We start from the raw sequence: 21,427 nt of genomic DNA, 5'->3' as shown, positions 1-21,427 counted from the left end.
ATAGCTTATTAGAATCATAAGCACACTAGGGGTGTGCCTGGAAACAATGAACCAGGAACTGTTTGTTGAAGGAACAAGAAGCGCAAGGATAACAGTGTTGGAAATTGGAGGCAAGAAACATTCCAGAGAAAAGGAATGAATCTAAGTTGGATTGAGCACATTATAAGCACCAAATACTACAAAAGGACCATTGTGAAATGGTCTCATAAATGAATTAATGTCTACCAAGTGGTCGGGTAAACTATTGTGCATATACGATGTGTTGTAAAAGCTAAAACGAGTTGTGTATATAAATCTCCATAGTCATATATGTTTGGTTTAAAGCATGTTTTGGTTGTATATGGTTATTGAACACCAAATACGATGTTCCCCCCAAGGGGGAGGGGACCGTGACATCCCCTGGTTAATATTCCTTCATTGTAAATAAATCGTAATTAATTAAAATTGCTAAGAACACAAAATCCAATTGCTTTAGGAGGGAGATTGTTTGAGGAATTGGTTATTTTAAATTTTAGCCATGGGTTGACTGAGTGGTTTTAATGGGATTTTTATCATTCCATGATTTCCCTAAGCTAAGGAGAGAAACCCAGAGATAACCACAAAACAACTTTGGAAGCTGGGATCTAGCCCTTCCTGCAGATATGGATCTCTCTATATGATTTAGATTTATGTTCAGGATATTAGGCTATTTATTGAGTTTTGAGATTGGTTTTTCAAATATTTGGTTGAAATTTGCAGGGGAAGTCCATTGGGCATGGATTCATGAGTCTTTAGGTGATCAAACACAAAAATGACAGAGCAGCTATAACAGGGCAGGATAGGCAAACTTTTGAGTCTTTAAAGAATTTGTGGAGTGTATAGGATGAATATGATTTAAGTTCAATTAAATATAGAGCATGATGGGATGAATTTTATACTTAACATCATAATAAAAACATTCATATTGTTTACAAGCCAAGCATATTACACTTAATAAAATTCAGCCCTTTATCTTCTTGAAACAATAGAGACATAAAACATATGGAAAACTAAGAAAATAACAATTTCACAAGAGAAAGTACATCACCAATTTCTTGACACAAGAATCTTGGAACAAAAACTCTTTGTATTATTGTAAATTGATCACTTCAGTACAATGCACAACTTACATCAAAATATGGCTCCTTTCTTCATACAAGTTCCAACCTCTACTAAGTCTTATTACAACATATTTATAGATTTCTTACTAAACTACTTCAAATTCCAAAAATGAATTGGTTACAAAATAATATCTAACAATTTCTCGAAAAAAAAATCTGAAAAATAAACTAAAGATAAAATCAATCACTGGAAAATTGCAGGAAATCTAGAACTACTCTAAAATCTTCAGCTTTCAAATCTAGAAATTGGTGTTTAAACATTGATCCTTTGCCTTGGAATATGGAGAGGTTGAAGTTGTCTTCAAATCTAATTAACTCTGCCACCTATATCAACTAGTTGTCCCTTTGACTATTATTTCTAAGGAAAAAAATCTGGAAAAAAAAAAATATAAATATATATATATATATATATATATATATATATATATATATTAAAAAAAAAATTGGCATGTTTGTTGATGTTTTCCATCTAGTTGATCAATAAATTATGTGTATTTTGGAGTTAAATCAAATTTGTGTGTCAAACCTTTTTCCATATTCTTTGCCTTCATCATCATTAAATAGTTCATCATTGTCACAAAATATTTTGGAAGAAAATAGTTTGAATAATATTTCAAAACACTTGAATGATTTAATAAACCATCCTCATGTTTTGAAATCCATGTCTTGTTTTTAAATCCATGTCTTTTTTTCCTTCCCATGGATTTTAAAAATCATGTCATGTTTTTCCATGTTTGGTAAAGTATTTTACTTTACCCTTTTATCCACATACCTTCCCGCCATATATTAATGATATTTAAATCATCATAAATAATGGCTTTTCGGGGGGTTGGCTAAAATTTGAATAGGTCCCCCCTCCGCCCCCCCAAAATTCATTTGAATTTTTTATTTTGACTTCAAAATTCATTATTGGATGACGCATGAAATTAAATGTGGTTCTAATGTTTTAGAGATTGGGTTTCTAAGTTATTTTTTGAACTAATTTTAATAATTCAAATAAATAATTTCACACGTAGGCATTTTTCTTTGTTTTGTGGTTTTGAGGAGTGGACTTCAACTTACTCTATCTTTTGACCTGGAAGCTGGCTTGAAGCACCAGATATACCGTTGGAAAGATGCTTCTGATCACTTTATCATGAAAACACCTGCAACATGATCTGACTAGAAATTATATGAAAAAAATCTCTCAAACATTCAGACTTGTCTTGACCAGAGGACTTCAAGAACTAAATGGCTCCTTGGACAAGCAAACCTTTAGGCTATGACACCTAGTTATTCATAGGATCAACTGGCCGAAATGAATAGAAAGAGGCCAACACCACTTATTCCTATTATAGGACCCTAACATTGGCTCCAATCGGGATGGAATCCTCCCTGTGAGGTGCCAAATAACATCGTAGACCATGTGCCTAACCATTGGGTTGATCCCAAACCTACAACATGATATGCCCTGAAACCACTGCAACTAGAACCCAGCTGGTAATCTGTTGCATCCTCAAACTGAACCAAATCCATTCTTCAAACAAGAATTTGAATTGTACATTGTAAACTAATAACTTTGTTGCAATCATTAAAATAAATTAGAAATTTGACAACACATCACCAAAGTCTTAGGGATTTCTCCTCGGGCTTCAAACTTTGATGATGGTTGTCCACACCTTCTAAAAGTATATACACTAGGTGATCTCTTCTCTCCAATGTATCCAATCAAGAAAATGGCTACTTGACTGAGTTTTTCTCATAATTCTCATGAGCACGCAGAAAAGATATGAGACTAGAAACCCAAACCGCCACTGAAGTTGTTGACCGTAATCCACAAATAACAAAACAACCATTTTCCTTGATGACTGCAACAGATTAGCCAGAGGATCTTGAAAAACATGAAAAGTTACATTTTAATATTCTGCAAAAGGACTTCTTTCTAAAGAAAAGGGAGTAATATGTTCATCAATCTTGTCACCTTCATTTGAAACAACCCATTCATCCACAACAATAACATACATAGGTTTCAGGACAACCTGTTCTTCTTCAAAAAACTCTTCATTATTTAACCTGGAGGTAGATTTTCAATTGAGACAACCACATCTTGAATAACAAAAAGTTCTACACCCATGGAATCTAGAACAATCTGATCTACTTCATAATTATCTTGAATAATTTCTTTGTTGAGAATCTTTGTGCATGTAGTTTCATAAATCTACTCTTCAGAAATTTCCGCATTAAGCTTAAAGGAACAAACTCGCTACATATTATTACTGAAAATAATGGATGGATCATGGCTTTCCTAATTTTCTATGCTAGCAAACTCAGAAGCTGAACTATACATTGTAAACTAAAAACTTTGCTACAATCATTAGAATAAATTAGAAATTTGACAACACATCACCAAAGTGTTAGGGCCTTCTCCTCGGGCTTCAAACTTTGATGATGGTTGTCCACACTTGCTGAAAGTATATACACTAGGTGATCTCTTCTCTCCAATGTATCCAATCAAGAAAATGGCTACTTGATTGAGTTATGCTCATACTTCTCATGAGCAGGCAGAAAAGATATGAGACTGGCAACCCAAACTACCACTGAAGTTGTTGACCGTAATCCACAAACATCAGAACAACCATTTTCCTTTATGATTGCAACAAATTAGCCAGAGGATCTTGAAAAACATGAAAAGTTACATTTTGATGATCTACAAAAGGACTGATTTCTAAATAAAAGGGAGTAATATGTTCATCAATCTTGTCATCTTCATTTGAAACAACCAATTCATCCACAACAATAACATACATAGGTTTCGGGACAACCTGTTCTTCTTCAGCAAACTCTTCATTATTTTAACCTGGAGGCAAATTTTCAATTGAGACAACCACATATTGAATAACAAAAGGTTCTACACCCATGGGGTCTACAACAATCTGCTCTACTTCATAATTATCCTGAATAGTTTCTTTGTTGAGAATCTTTGTGCATGTAGTTTCATAAATCTGCTCTTCAGAAATTTCTCCATTAAGCTTAAAATAACAAACTTGTTGCATATTATTACTGAAAATAATGGATGGATCATGGCTTTCCTAAGTTTCTATGCTAGCAAACTCGAAATTCTAATTTTCAGAAGAAGAAACATTTCCTGAATTAAAAACTCGGGAGAAGAAGGGAATGCAAGGCAACTAGAATGATCATTTTCATTTCTGAAAATCTGTGAAGATTGCTGCAAACTATCATTTGTAAGCTTTTTTTCTTCATTACAACTGGGATGCTTTTTTATTTTGTTCTTCTGAAATGTATAAAGGATGTGAAATGTCATCAACAAGTTCATGTGAAAGTAGGTCATTGAAATGCAGGTTTGTTTCATTTTCATCCATGGAAGAAATAACTACTTGCTGAAAAATTTCTTGAGTGTCATAGCAGTCATCTTCTACATCTTCTTCATGGTTGAAAGGTCCTTCATGAATAGCCTCTATAATCTCATGATCCATAAATTTATCATCTTCATAAAAACTTTCCAAATCCTCAACAAATTTGTCAAAATGTGTGCAACAAACTTTGACCAATAACAAAGAAGGATGATGTTCTTTATATCTCTCATAAAATACTATATGAAAATCTCTAAGAGAATATGGAAAATTATTAAGCTTGCATACCATGATTGTGCATTTCCCTCCAAGGACACCATGAATATCTTCATAAGACAATCTTCATGAAATTTAACTTTAAACTTACAAATATGCATATGAAATTTAATCAGATGCAAAGTAGCATCATCTCCTTTTTTATCTTTGAAGGTAGGTAAATAAGTTTGCCAACTTACACCAGACATGTGATTTGGAAAACCTAGAATATGAATGTGATGCATAGGAGCATACCTTATAGATTGAGAACTCATCTTGATTTATGGATCCTGCTGCTAGTGGAGTCTTTATATCAACTTGAAACTGTTTGGAGTCGCCAAGTGAATGTTTTCAGCCTTCTTGTGTCTAATCATTGTCCACCATCAACAATCAAATCTGAAACTTGATACTCTTTCCTGAGGAAGATGAAACCTTTTGTCCCTAGTATGGTCGCCAAAATGTTATCACTCTATAATTTCCCTAGGCTGAGGAGAGAAACCCATAGGTAACCACAAAACCACTTTGGAAGCTGGGATCTAGCCCTTCCAGCATCAGAGATGGATATATCTATATGATTTAGATTTCTATTCAGGATATTAGGCTAGGTATTGAGTTCTGAGATTGGTTTTTCAAAGATTTGGTTGAAATTTGTAGGGAAAGTCCATTGGGCATGGAGTCATGAGTCTTTAGGTGATAAAACACAAAAATAACAGAGCAACTGTAACAGGGAAGGATAGGCAAACTTTTGGATCTTTAAAGCATTTGTGGAGTATATGGGATGAATATGATTTAAGTTCAATTAAGTATAGAGCATGTTGGGATGAATTCTATACTTAACATCAGAATGAAAACATTGATATTGTTTACAAGGCATAACAGAGTACGCTTAAGAAAATTCGGCCTTTTATCTTCTTGAAACAATAGAGACAGAAAAAATATGGAAAGCTAAGAAAATAAAAATTTCACATGAGAAAGTACCAATTGCTTGACACAGGAATCTTGGAACAAAATCTCTTTTTACTATTGTAAATTGATCACTTCAGTGCAATACACAACATACATCAAAATATGGCTCCTTTCTTCATACAAGTTCCAACCTCTACTAAGTCTTATTACAACATATTTATAGATTTCTTACTAAACTAACATCAAATTCCAAAAGGAACTGATTACAAAATAATATCTAACAATTTCTAGAAAAAATCTAAACAATAAACTAAAGATAAAATCAATCATTGGAAAATTGCAGGAAATCTGGAACTGCTGGAAAATCTTCAGCCTTCAAATATGGAAATTGGTTTTTAAATGTTGATCCTCTGCCTTGGAATCTGGAGAGGTTGAAGTTGTCTTCACAAAACCTGCTAGTTGCCCTCTCAAATATGATTAACTTTGCCACCTGTATCAACTAGTTGTCCCTTTTACTGTTATTTCTGAGCCAAAAAATCTGAAAATAATTACATGTCTGTTGATGTTTTCCACCTAGTTGATCAATAAATTATTTGTATTTTGGAGTTAAATCAAATGTATGTGTTGAACCTTTTTCTGTAGTATTTGCCTTCATCATCATTAAATAGTTGATCACTGTCACAAAATATTTGGGAAGAAAATGTTTTGAATAATATTTCCAAATATTTTGTTGTTTCCAAATATTTTTCTTAAAGTGAATTTCAAAAAACTTGAATTATTTAATAAACCATCGTGCTATTTTGAAATCCATGTCTTGTTTTTAAATCCATGTCTTGTTTTTCCTTCCCATGGATTTTAAAAACCATGTCCTGTTTTGCCATCGTTGGTCAAGTATTTTTACTTTATCCTTATACTCCTGTAAAAAAAATTGGATAAGTATTTATCCACATTTCATTTCCATGCATTTTTCCTCTTTATACCATAGCAAAAACATTTATTTCTTCTCTGTCAAAATTTGTTCTCCTTTTGCTTCCACCTGTAGCCTCTTCATAAATATATCACCATAAAAGTCTCCTTTTACTTTTACCTGTAAATTCATTTCATAAATATATCCAAGCTTCAGAGAAACCCAAGCTCTAGCTCTAGAGAAATTCAATTAATCAAATGACACAAATGCCTCATTTCATAAATATATCACCGTAAAAGTCTCCTTTTACTTTTACCTGTAAATTCATTTCATAAATATATCCAAGCTTCAGAGAAACCCAAGCTCTAGCTCTAGAGAAATTCAATTAATCAAATGACACAAATGACCTTCTTGCCATATATCATGATATTTTGAAATCCATGTCTTGTTTTTCCTTCCCATGGATTTTAAAAACCATGTCCTGTTTTGCCATGGTTGGTCAAGTATTTTTACTTTATCCTTATACTCATGTAAAAAATTTGGATAAGTATTTATCCACATTTCATTTCCCATGCATTTCTCCTCTTTATACCATAGCAAAAACATTTATTTCTTCTCTGTCAAAATTTGTTCTCCTTTTGCTTTCACCTGTAGCCTCATTTCATAAATATATCACCGTAAAAGTCTCCTTTTACTTTTACCTGTAAATTCATTTCATAAATATATCCAAGGTTAAGAGAAACCCAAGCTCTAGCTCTAGAGAAATTCAATTAATCAAATGACACAAATGACCTTCCTACCATATATCATGATATTTAAATCATTGTAGAAGTTCACAGTTGTAAAACATGGTAAATGTGAAACCACTTTTTCGGAGGAGGGGAGGGGTAGGTTAAAAGTCGAATAGGTAAACCCCCCCTAAATTCATCAATAACCATGGATCTGAATATTCACATATCTCGAGGCATTTCACATTAGGGAAGTTTAATGCATGAAGTGTGGGGTGGGGTCATAACTTAGTTTGACTTTTTGATTTTGACTTCAAAATTCATTATTGGGTGACACATGAAATTAAATGTGGTTCTAATGTTTTAGATATTAGGTTGCTAAGTTATTTTTTGAATTAATTTTAATAATTCAAATAAATAATTTCACACTTAGGCATTTTTCTTTGTTTTGTGGTTTTGAGGAGGAGACTTCAACTTGCTCTATCTTTTATCCAGAAATCGGTTTGAAGCACTAGATATACCGTTGGAAAGCTAACACCTGTAGCATGATCTGACCTGGAATTTATATGAAAAAAATCTCCCAAACATTCAGATTTTCCTTGACCAGCGGACTTCAAGAACTAAATGGCTCGTTGGACAAACAAACCTTTAGGCTATGACACCTAGTGATTCATAGGCTAAACTGATCGAAATGAATAGAAAGAGGCCAACACCACTGATTCTTATTATAGGACCCTAGGATGACGGTGTATTAAATTAACCTGGATAATTAAGGATAGACCGATGTGTTTTCTGGGGCATAATTGCAAGAAAGAAAAGGACAAAAACTTAAAGGCAACATGGGTTGCATTGTCCTGGGTGGTTGACTGGTGTGCAACCGTGGTGAATGATAAATGGTTGTTCTTTTGGCAGTAGGAGACATTGATGCTAGGGGCAGGGGAGGGAGGAGCGGGGGGCAGGCTATCTCGTTCATTCTCACTAATGCGCAGAGGCAGTGAAAAGGGAGAACACATGCAGATACATAGCAGGGGCATACCTCTCTCACACACACATAAAGGGAGAGAGTTAACAGTGCAATGATCAAAGCACACAATGATCGAGCTCTAGAGTAAGGGAAATTTTTGTGAAACCTTCAAAGAGGCTTGTTGGTTGAGTATTATAGAGAGTAATGGTTTGCATAAAGGCTAAAGAAACCATAGGGGGGCTTGTGGATTGATGAAACTATTAGTTAAGGAGGAGACACTTTGGTATTTGTGAGGGTTGTTGAAGCACCAGAAGTTGCCTTGGGGCTAAATATATCGTGTTTGACTCACTGATGAAGTACCTAGATATGTTGTCTCGATACCCAAACAACAACTTATCTAGTTGATGAAACTTCCCTTTCAAGTGGACTCTCTTCTCTTGAAAGTGAGTTGAACTCTTTGTACTATGGTATCATGGTATGGATGTTTGCATGTATGAAAAAGTATGAGAGGACTAAGTGGAAGCTTTAATAGTTGGTGGATGAAAGTAAGGTGGTCTTGTGACATCCTATTTCAATTGTTTATTGCTTAAAGATTCCCCTCGGAAGCACTCCACCTCAAGCTTTGGAATCTACCTTGCGGGTGACAAGTACAAGTAATTGTGGTTGTAAATTGTCTACGGTTGGGTGGAGAGTTCGGGTCTCAATCTCAATTGTTGAAAACACTTTAATAAGATACGTATACTCAATATCTTGTTTAATATATGCATTTGGGTTAATATCTGTAATGATATTGGTTCACTGTGTTGGTTTAATGCATTGATGCTTTGAGGAAATTAATTCTTGTGTAATGCTAAGATTTGTGCCATTGATGAGGAATGGTTCATCTCTGGAGGACCAATATACTCATGGTTGTTTATCTCTTCTTTGTATTTATTATTATATGTTGGCATCAGACTATTAATTTACTCAAGTTAATGACCAGGGAGGTCAATCTAGCATGGAAATGTCTTGTAGATGCCTAGAATATAATCTTAGGAATGGTTTATTTATGTATTCATCTTGAGCCTGCAAATTGGTCTAAATGGCCTGCATATAGAGATATGGGTGGATCTCTGTAAGATTCATCGTTCGATTGCACTGTTGATGGAATGGTTCAATTCTTGTGTATACTCTAAGCTTGAATTCAATCTAATTAGTTGAGCATGAAGGATGAGAAAATCCTTGTTGTTGGAATGATCTCTTTATGTTTTAATGACATGTGTAACTGACCTATATACCTAGTTGGTGTTTATTTATAAGCTCAACAGGATTACAATCAAACCTTAACTTCATACAACCAAATTGTTGGAAATGGCAACAAGAAAATCCTGATTTAATTTTCCCTTGAATTAAAGTAGGAGAAAATTGTAATTCCACATCACAAGACAATAAGAATGAGTTAACTAAGTTAATTTCACTTAGTTAGCTCAGTTAATTCGATTTGATGGCTTAACTTGATTTGTCTACATTGATTCCTAAATTTTAGGAGCTTAGGTTGAGTTAATTTCAGTTGTAACAATTTAATTCGGTTAAGTTGAGTTAAGATTAGTTAAACTAGTTCCAATTGTTGGAGGAACTAGTAGGAGGTCTAGCAGTGGGGTGCATCTTCAGTGTTCAACCAGTTAACTAATCAATCAACCTTAATTAACTCATGCATGCATGAAATTCGAGTTACCCAGTTGAGATTGGATTTCAAGGGCAGTGTACTATCAGTTGTATAATTATCCAAGTTGTACAGGTGGTGCATGCAATCAGAGAAGGGCCTACAGGGATTGCGCAATTCTAATTGGGAATTTCCCTAATTAATAGGGGTATAATTACTTGAGGAATAGTGCAAGGAAATAGGGACTTGGGAAGGCTTGGATTTGTCTAAGTATTGACTAGAGCTTGTTTAGGAAGCAGTGAGATAGAATATACTAGTGCAGAGGTTGCTCGGGCTTGAGAAAGCATTGTATTTCTTCTCTATTTTATGACTAATGCAATACAGATAGGAAGGGGTATTGAGCAATTTCTTTCCCATTATATAAATCTTTGAGAATATGTGATTTAATCATGTCTCATGTTTATGTTGTGATTTCTCGATCGTTTAATTGTTTTCGTTGATGATTAGAGTAGATTCAAGTCTTTTGTTTTAGCAAATTACATAAGTAGTTTGAATATACAAGGAATTTCTACATGATATCAAAGCTATAATTACAGTAGACAAGAGAATTCAAAGTTTGTGCATGAGGATTGAATTACAATATCAGTGTTGTAGGTTTTCTCTAGGAATGAGAAGTTGACTTCCACCGAACTCAGGCTCGAGTATTCTCTGGAAGGAACCACAAATTTTGTGGCATGGAAGATCCATATGGAGGCGGTATTAGATGATAATAGGCTACTAGATTACATCCAGACAAATGTCATTAAACCCCCAGCAGTTGATGCCCAAGATCTCGTTTAATGGATGAAGGATGTGGCTAAAGCGAGGAGGATCATATTGGAGGGAGTTTGAGATCATATTGCCTCAAATCTCCATGGGAAAGAAACTCCATTCGCGATGTGGAAAACATTGACCGAATTGTTTAAGAAAAACAGTGACCACAGGACACTAGCACTAAAGGACAAGCTTTGTAGCATCAATATGCAAAAGAATGACACAATTCTGCAGTACCTGAGAAAGTTTACATAGTTTTGTGATGAACTTCGCGGGGTAAGTGTGACTGTTCTTGAAGAAGATTCGGTAGCTATAGCTTTTTTAGGTCTTCCCAAGAGCTGGCATAGTGATTAGGATTCGGTGAGCGGTAGAGACAAACTACCAAGTTGGGATTGGTTATGTTATGATCTAGTATAGGAAGAAATAAGGTAGGACAATCGAGATGGGACCTCATCCAAAGAAGAGGAAGAGGACCTTGCATTAGTCATCAAAGGAAATAAATCCAAGGGAAATAAGTCCCAAGGCGAGGAGGGAAAGAATAAATACTTTTCTAATATCAAGTGTTTTCACTTTCATGAATTCAGGCACTATGCCTTGAAATGTCCACAAAAGAAGGCAAGCAAGAAGGGCCCTGAAGTAGCAGCAGCAGGTGAAGCTCTAGCTTCACAATTCGAGCTTGATTTTACTCTCATTGAATGCATGGAAATCACGGTAATGGGAAGCATGTGGTATATAGATAGTGGTGCCTTGTTCCACATGACGGGGAATAGAGATCTCTTCAATGACTTGGAGGAGAAATACCTCAAGCAGAACATTGATTTTGGAGACAACGGAAGGTATAGTGCGACTGATATCGATACAGTTACTTTTCAGAGGGAGTATGGCTCCCCTCTCAAACTCAAGGATGTGATGTTTGTTCCAGGTCTAAATAATAATCTTGTTTCTGTCATGGTATTGGAATATCGTGGTTACAATGCGATATTTAGCAAAGGGAAGGTTTTCCTTAAATACATTGCCACGAGACAAGTGAAGCAGATCAGTGTGCGAGTTAAGAATCTATATGCACTTGAGGTCGAAGATGCATCCAAAGCCTTGGGGAGGAAGGAAAACGTTAGAGACTTGGTGGTTGAGAGGGAGCATAATTTACCTCCCAAAATGGAGCCTCAAAAGTAGCCTCAACAATTTGTGGAGCAGCCACAATTGGAGAAGCAGAGAGGAGACAAAGTGGAAACATCCACTTAACAAGCAGAGACCTTCAATAGGGGGAATTTTCGAGCTGAGTGGACAGAAGGAGCACATGCAGCCATACCTTTAGGTGTGAGATGGGGTGATATAAAGCAATAGTCCCAAGAGTTGCAGGAATTTGGGCAAGGTCCATTGAGGTGTTTTTATCTCATGGATCATTACCATGCTACGAAGGCCCACAGTATTCAATAGCAGGAGGATCAATGTTAATCAGATACCGAGAAGTGAAGAGCAGTGTTGACAGCAGAGCAGGAGGCTCAATGGCAAAGTGAGCAATGGCACATTTTTCCTAATAGATAGTTGCAGATTGATCCAATGATTTTTATTTTATTTTTTTATGCTCTTCAATTGTAGATGTTACAGAAGCAAAAACAATAGTGAGAAGTGTTGCATGCAATACATTCCAAAGGTGTTGGATCGGGGTAGATATGAATCCCTTTCTTGTTGAGAGAGAGTGTTGAAAATGGAAACAAGAAAATCCTGATTTAATTTTCCCTTGAATTAAATTAGGATAAAATAGTAATTCCACATCACAAGACAACAAGAATGAGTTAACCAAGTTAATTTCACTTAGTTGGCTCAATTAATTCGAGCTTAGGGATTAACTTGAGTTGTGTACAATGATCCCTAAATTTAGGAGCATAGGTTGAGTTAATTTCAGCTGTAACAATTTAATTCGGTTAAATTGAGTTAAGATCAGTTAAACTAGTTCCAAATGTTGGAGGAACTAGTAGGAGTAGGAGGTCTAGTAGTGGGGTGCAGCTTCAATGTTCAACCAGTTAACTAATTATCAGCCTTAATTAACTCATGCATGCATGAAATTCGAGTTACCCAATTGAGATTGGATTTCAAGAGCAATGTTCTATCAATTGTATAATTATCAAAGTTGTACATGTGGTACATGCAGTCAAAGAAGGGCCTACAGGGATTGCGTAATTCTAATTGGGAATTTCCCTAATTAATAGGGGGTTAATTCCTTGAGGAACAACGCAAGGAATTAGGGACTTGGGCATGCTTGGATTTGGTTAAGTGTTGACCAGAGCTTGTCTAGGAAGCAGTGAGATAGAATATACTAGTGGAGAGGTTGCTCAGGCTTGAGAAAGAATTGTATTTCTTCTATATTTTCTTACTAATGCAATACAGATAAGAAGGGGTTTTGAGCAATTGCTTTCCCCTTAGATAAATCTTTGAGCATATGTGATTGAATCTTGTCTCATGTTTATGTTGTGATTTCTTAATCGTTTAATTGTTTCCATTGATGAGAAGAGTAGATTCACGTCTTTTGTTTTATCAAATTACATAAGCATTTTGAATCTACAAGGAATTTCTACACAAATACACTTAAATATTAACTCAAAAAGTGTATAAACTAATTTGCACACCTTAATCTTAAACCTTTTAACTAGTTTCAAAGCATATTGGGTTTGAGATTTAAAAAAATTGCTATCTCCCATTTGCCAAATTTACATGGCAAGAAAGTAATATAGAATAACTAATTATGTCAAATCAAATTTTTAATAAAGATTAAACTTAAAAGCCAACTTAAAAATGTATATATAACTTGTACTTTCTCTACGAATACTTTTTTTATTACACCTTTTTCATATCTTTGTGTTAAGTAAATTATTGATCCAATTAATACATCACAATACATGATACAAAAGGACTCTTTGTTTTACTTTCTTACCAACATTAACGATGATCCTATAATATATAATATAAAATATATGATATATATAAATCAAAATTAATAATGCACTTTTGATTCCATTAATTATGAGGTTTATTATATATCAAAGTTAAGTATCAATAATTTATCTCTATATCATAGAATTTAATTTAAAAAAAAAAAAAATATCATTAAATTTTGGTAAAAGAAGAAAGAAGAGTAGAGAAGAAATAAAGAGAATTTCAATCAAATATAATGAAGGAAAACTATTTAAGTTCCAAAATTTCATCCTTACACTCCCATGGAAAGTCTTAGTCTTATTACAATTCCGATGATGAAATATGCAAAATTTAATACCAATGTCTTAGTGATATCACACTTTATTTTTTATAATTTTCCCTTTTTAACTATTAAAAAGGGTGATTTGCGTTTGGTAACAATTCAAAGCTAAAAGCTCAATTTCCATGAAATTTGCAAAATTTAATAGCAATGCCTTAGTAATATCACACCTTACAATCCCATGGAAAGTCTTAGTCTTATTACAATTCCGACGACGAAATATGCAAAATTTAATACCAATGTCTTAGTGATATCACACTTCATTTTTTATAATTTTCCCTTCTTAACTATTAAAAAGGGTGATTTTACCAGCTCAATTTCCATGAAATTTGCAAAATTTAATAGCAATGCCTTAGTAATATCACACTTTATTTTTTATGATTTTCTTTTGGTAACTACTAAAAATGGTGTGGTGTGTTTCGTTTGGTAACTATTAAAACTCGTGTTTGTGAAAATTGTGATATATGAGAAGCATATTATGAGAATATCTTTGAAGTCAAAAGGACTATAGCATTTTATCTTTACTTTTTTGCAGTTTAATTAAAAATATTTATAATGATAAGCTATTATTATTATAATTTTTATTTTTTATATTATTATTTTTTAATTGGTTAATGGAAAAAAAATGATATTTGTTATTTTTAAAATTTAAAATGTTTGTGATTAAAAGAATTATTATAATTTTTATTGTATTTTTTAGGTGTAAATTTTTACTGTAATTTTTAAGTGTTTAGGTATATTTTTATAGCAAATTATGAAGTTTTATTAGCCAAGCAATACTATAACATGGGAATTTATATTGGGAGATATATATTGAAGAAAAAATGACATAATATATTGAGCATATAATAGGGTAAAGAATTTTTATAGATTGTGTATAAAAAATGGAGCTTAAAGTTAATTAAAAATATAAAGATGTATAAAAAATGTTAATGAAAAAATAGATACCTACAATATCTAGTGAAAGTGGGTTTTTTTAATTTGGAAAGTGTATTGGGTTCATATAGTAAGAGGTTAAATAAAATTATTTTTAGAGATGTTTTCTAATATGTAGTCAAATTAAGAAAAATATTTAGTATGTCACAAACCCACGTGTACTATGAACCCATAAGGTGTATAAGCTAATTTGCACACCTTAATCTTGAACCTTTTAAATTGTTTCAAAGCATATTGGGCTTGAGATTTGTTGAGATTTTCTGTTTTATTAATTTGGCAAAAATCTCATGTGTGTGACATCAATAGGATTAGTTGCTATATTAGCTCCAGTATTTTTTGAGGAGTTAATGCATCCTATATTTGTTGTGAGGGAATTTATGATTCAGTTTTATGCTCCAGCTATATAGAAATGTAACCCCGTAGAGGATTGTGAGTGTGTGTAGAGAGTGTGTAGAGAAAATAGGGTGAGCTGAGAGTATGTGTGAAGAATTAAAATTGTTGTAATCTCCTATTGAATAATAATATTGTCGATGCCTCTATTCTGGTGGACGTAGCCCAGATTGGTTGGATGAACCACGTTAAATCTGTGTGTTATGGTTTTGTGTTTTTTAATGTGCTGTGTATGTTTGTTTAATTTTATTTGCGCTGCGCATTGTTTGGTCTAACAAGTGGTATCAGAGTGGCGCAGTGGAAGCGTGGAGGGCCCATAACCTACAGGTCTCTGGTTGTGGAGCTGGTGCGTGTGACAGAGCTGCTGAAGGTAGAGTTTTGGCGATTGGCGCAGTTTCGGCAGAGACAGTCGTGCCAATTTCTGAACTGTAATCGGGTTGGCGCGTTTTATTTTGGAACATACGCACCAATGGTGCGGATCTGAGTTTAATACTCACGCCAGAGTGCCAGTATCCTGATTGGCGCGGAATCGACGGGTTTAAGTGCGCCAATATTTTTTCACTTACGCCGTTTTTGTTCCGGCGTGGATCATCTGCTGTCAAAGAAGCGCCAACGCGCCAAGCGAGGATCGCTTTGGTAAAACTACAATTTTGTTATTTGTTTTTTAGTTGTAATCTGCAGTTTGTACAGTAGAGAGATTGTATGATAAGGTAAAGGCGGCACAGTAGAAGGCAAAGGCATTTTTTGTTAGATATTAACTTTATTTATTAAGTTAGAATTGGAGATTCAGTTTGTTACAACATGGAAAAAACTCAAAGTGTTCGCTTTGAGATCGAGAAGTTCAATGGCAAAAATAACTTTGAAATCTGGAAAGTGAAGATGCATGATCTGCTTGTGCAACAAGGCGTGGCGAAGGCGTTGTTGGGAAGATCCAAACAGCCTTACCCCATGACAGATGATGAATGGAATGAATTGGATGGAAGAGCTCTGAGCGGTATTCGACTATGTTTGGCAGATGATGTTTTGTTTAACATCGTGTTAGAGAAAACTGCTGCTGGTTTGTGGACAAAGCTTGAGAAGTTGTACATGACAAAATCCTTGACCAATAGGATTCTTCTGAAGTGACAATTGTACAGTCTGCGCATGAAGGAAGGTATAACTATTACTGATCATTTGAATGTCTTTAATACTCTTCTGGTACAATTAGAAAGTATAGAAGTAAAATTTGAATCAGAAGATAAAGCTATAACTTTATTATGCTCATTGCCCGAGTCATGGGATCATTTTGTTACTTTTATAAGTCTTAGTACATCAGAAACCCTTGAATTTGATGATGTTGTTGGAGCTTTGTTGTCCGAAGAGACAAGGAAGAGGTCAAATTCAAAAACCTCTACATCAGAAGCAATGATGGCTAGAGGTCGTTCTAGAGAAAGACGCTCCAGTAAGCACAGCGACTCGCGTTCAAAATCGAAAGGGAAGAAGAGTAAGGTAAAGTGTTGGTTTTGTGGCAAATCGGGACATTTGAAGAAGGACTGTTGGAAGAGACAACAAGCATCCAAAGAAGACTCTTCACCAACGAAGCAAGAAGCAAACACGACAAATACAGGTTCGGCATCCAAGACAGGTATGAGTGATGAAGTGTTATCAGTTGATTTGTCTAGTCATGATCAACATTGGCTGTTAGATTCTGGTGCATCAAATCACATGTGTATTCATAGGGAATGGTTTAAAACTTATAAACCAATTAATGATGGAGTAGTTTACATGGGAAATGATGTCACATAACATTGTGGGAATTGGAAGCATGCAGCTTAAAATGTTTGATGGGACAAATAAAATTTTAACTAATGTAAGACATGTACCTGAACTAAGGAAAAACCTCATTTCATTAGGAGTATTGGAAACAAATGGATATAAAACCTTTATTCAAGGTGGAGTAATGAAAATTTATAAAGGAATTTTACTAGTAATGAAAGCAAAGAAGGTTTTAAATCTTTTTCAGTTAGAAGGAAGAACAGAGTCAGATTATGTTTCTATAGTGTCTGAAAATGATAGTAATTCTATTCGTTTATGGCATCAAAGGTTGGGTCATATGAGTGAAAGAGGTTTAAAGATTTTATCTAATTGTAAGTTACTTCCTAATTTAAATTATGATAAGTTAGATTTCTACAAACATTGTCTGTTTGGGAAACAAAGCAAGCAGAAGTTTCAAACTGGAAAACATACTAGTAAGGGAATCCTTGATTATATCCATTCTGATGTTTGGGGTCCATCTCATGTAACCTCATAAGGAGGTTCGTCATATTTTGTATCTTTTATTGATGATTTCTCTAGAAAAGTGTGGGTCTACATGTTAAAGAAGAAGTCTGATGTGTTTACAGTTTTCAAACAGTTTAGAGCGTTAGTTGAAAACATCACTGGAAGAACTATTAAATGTCTAAGAACTGACAATGGTGGTGAGTTTACTTCAAATGAATTTGATAATTATTGCAAGGAAGCTGGGATCGAAAGATATAAAACCACTGTATATACTCCTCGGCAAAATGGAGTTGCTGAACACATGAACAAGACTCTTTTAGAGAGAGCAAGAAGTATGCTGAGTAACGCCAATTTGTAGAAGGAATTGTGGACAGAAGCGGTTGCTACAGCTTGCTATTTGATAAATCGATCACCATCAACTGCAATAGGATGCAAAATTCCTCAAGAGGTATGGAAAGGTCATCCTTGTGATTATTCTAAACTGGAAGTTTTTGGTTGTGATGCATATGCTCTAGTTCCAAAACATCAGTGTTCTAAATTAGATCTTAAGTCAAAAAGATATATCTTTGTTGGATATGGTGATGGGACTAAGGGATACAGATTGTGGGATCCTACTACTCACAAGATCATCATTAACAGAGATGTTAAATTTAATGAATCCTCACTTGAAAGTTCAGATGTAGATGATAAATTGAAACAGGATAATGTATCTAAGCTTCAACACATTCAGTTTGAAACCAGTCCAAATATTGATGATGATCAAGATGAACATGGTTCAGATGTAAGTCATGAACAAGTTTCAGATGTAGATCATGAACATGATTCAGATGCTGATCATGAAGAAGTTCCTACAGACAATAATCAGCTAATTGTGGAAGTACCAGAAACATCTTTAAGGAGGTCCACAAGAATTAAATGTCCTCCTAGAAGGTATGATGATTATGTTACTTCAGTTGCTTTAACCGCTAACAATGATGAACCTTTGTGTTATCAGGAAGCTGTAGAAGGTTCTAAAAGTGAAAAGTGGAAAGAAGCTATGAAGGACGAGATGATGGCATTACACAAGAATGACACATGGGATCTGGTAGAACTTCCTAAAGACAGAAAAACTGTGGGATGTAAATGGGTGTACAAATTGAAAAGGGGTGTTGATGGTTCAAAGGACAGGTACAAAGCAAGGCTGGTCGCGAAAGGTTTTTCTCAGAAAGCAGGGATTGATTTTCATGAGATATTTTCACCAGTTGTAAAAATTGTTTCAATTTGAATTGTATTAGCATTAGTTGCCTTACTTGATTTAGAATTACAACAACTAGATGTTAAAACTGCATTTTTACATGGAGATTTAGATGAGGAGATTTACATGGAACAACCGGAAGGGTTTGTTCAAGATTGCAACAAGAAATTTGTCTACAGGCTCAAGAAATCATTGTATGGTCTGAAGCAGTCGCCTCGACAATGGTACAAGAAGTTTGATTCTTTCATGTTGAGTCAAAATTATATAAGAAGTGAATATGATCATTGTGTTTACTTTAAGAAATTAAGTAATGGCATGTTCATTATCTTAGTGTTGTATGTTGACGATATGCTTTTAGCAAGCAAAAATATAACAGAGATCAACAGGTTAAAGGCTCAGATGGCTAGGACATTTGATTTGAAAGATCTAGGAGCAACAAGACAAATTTTGGGCATGGAGATTTTCAGAGACAGGAGCAATGGTAAGCTGTGGCTATCACAACAGAAGTATATTGAGAAAATACTCTTGAGGTTTGGTATGAACAATGTTAAGCATGTTTTAGTCCCTTTAGCTTCCTATTTTAAGCTTTCTTCAAGTTTATGTCCTAATACAAATGAAGAAAAGGAATATGTCTCGAATTCCATATGCCAATGTAGTAGGTTGTTTAATGTATGTGATGGTTTGTACTCGACCAGATATTTCACATGCAGTTGGGGTTGTCAGCAAGTATATGGCAAATACAGGAAAAGAACACTGGTTAGCAGTGAAATGGGTGCTTCGGTATTTGAGAGGCATAAGTGATTATTGTATCACTTATAGCAGAAGTAGTGAATTTGTTTGCGGATATGTTGTTTCTGATTTTGCAAGTGATTTGGATAAGAGAAGGTCAACTTCAGGGTATGTCTTTACTCTTGCAGGTGGAGCTATTAGCTGGATGTCAAAGCTACAAAATATTGTTGCTTTATCCACTACTGAAGCAAAATACATAGCTGCTTCGCATGCTTGCAAAGAAGCGGTTTGGTTGAAAGGTTTGATTGGTGAATTTAGTAGGTTACAGGACAACATCAAGTTATTTCTGATAGTCAAAGTGCAATTCATTTGGCTAAGAATCCGGCCTATCATAGTAAATCTAAGCATATACCTATCAAGTACCATTTTGTAAGACAGGTTATCACTAAAAGGGGAGTCTCTCTTGAAAAGGTGCATACGAAGGAAAATCGTGCAGACATGTTCACGAAACCAGTTTTGTTAGAGAAGCTACGTTGGTGTCTGGCTTCTCTTGGCTTGCAGAAAAGATAAAAATAATAAATGAACAGGGTATCAGGCTAATTGTTGTCAAGGTGGAGATTGTTGAGATTTTCTGTTTTATTAATTTGGCAAAAATCTCATGTGTGTGACAACAATAGGATTAGTTGCTATATTAGCTCCAATATTTTTTGAGGAGGAGTTAATGCATCCTATATATTGTTGTGAGGGAATTTATGATTCAGTTTTATGCTCCAGTTATATAGAAATGTAATCCTGTAGAGGATTGTGAGTGTGTGTAGAGAGTGTGTAGAGAAAATAGGGTGAGCTGAGAGTATGTGTGAAGAATTAAAATTGTTGTAATCTCCTGTTGAATAATAAGATTGCCAATGCCTCTGTTCTGGTGGACATAGCCCAGATTGGTTGGGTGAACCACATTAAATCTGTGTGTTATGGTTTTATGTTTTTTAAGGTGTTGTGTATGTTTGTTTAATTTTATTTCTGCTGCGCAACCAAAATTGCTCTCTCCCATTTGCCAAATTTACATGGCAAGAAAATAATATAAAATAGCCAAGTATGTCAAATCAAATTTTAGATAAAAATTAAGCTTAAAATCCAACTTAAAATATATATATATATATATATATAACTTGTACTTTCTCTATTAATATTTTTTTCATTACACCTTCTTCATATATTTGTGTGATTGTTGATTTAATTAATACATCACAATACATGGTACAAAATGACTCTTTGTTTTCCTTTCTTACCAACATTAATTCTGATCATCCTATAATATATAAGATATATAAACCAAAAGTAATAATGCACTTTCAATTATGGATTCCATTAAATTTGCGATTTATTATATATCAAAGTTAAGTATCAATAATTTATCTCTATATCATAAAATTTAAAAAAAAAAAATATATATATATATATATATATATATATTGAAAAAAAAATTTGAATTTTGGTTAAAAAAAAGGAGAATGGAGAAAAAATAAACAGAAGTTCAATCAAATATAATGAAGGAAAACTATATAAGTTCCAAAATTTCATGCTTACACTCGCATGGAAACTCTTAGTCTTATTACAATTCCGATGATGAAATTTGCAAAATTTAATACCAAGTCTTAGTGATATCACACTTTATTTTTTTTATAGTTTTACTTTTTAACTATTAAAAAGGGGTGATTTTCCTTTGGTAACTATTCAAAGCTAAAAACTCAATTTCCATGAAATTTGCAAAATTTAAGGCAACTCAATTTCCATGAAATTTGCAAAATTTAATAGCAATGCCTTAGTAATATCACACTTTATTTTTTATGTTTTTTTTTAATTACTAAAAATGGTGTTGTGTGTTTTGTTTGGTAATTATTAAAATTGGTGTTTGTGAAAAATAT

Source organism: Pinus tabuliformis, chromosome J (assembly GCF_031772625.1).
Source record: "Pinus tabuliformis cultivar Carrire ecotype Pingquan chromosome J, CPIR1, whole genome shotgun sequence".
Lineage (NCBI taxonomy): Eukaryota > Viridiplantae > Streptophyta > Pinopsida > Pinales > Pinaceae > Pinus > Pinus tabuliformis.
Note: the sequence above shows the minus strand (reverse complement) of the source record.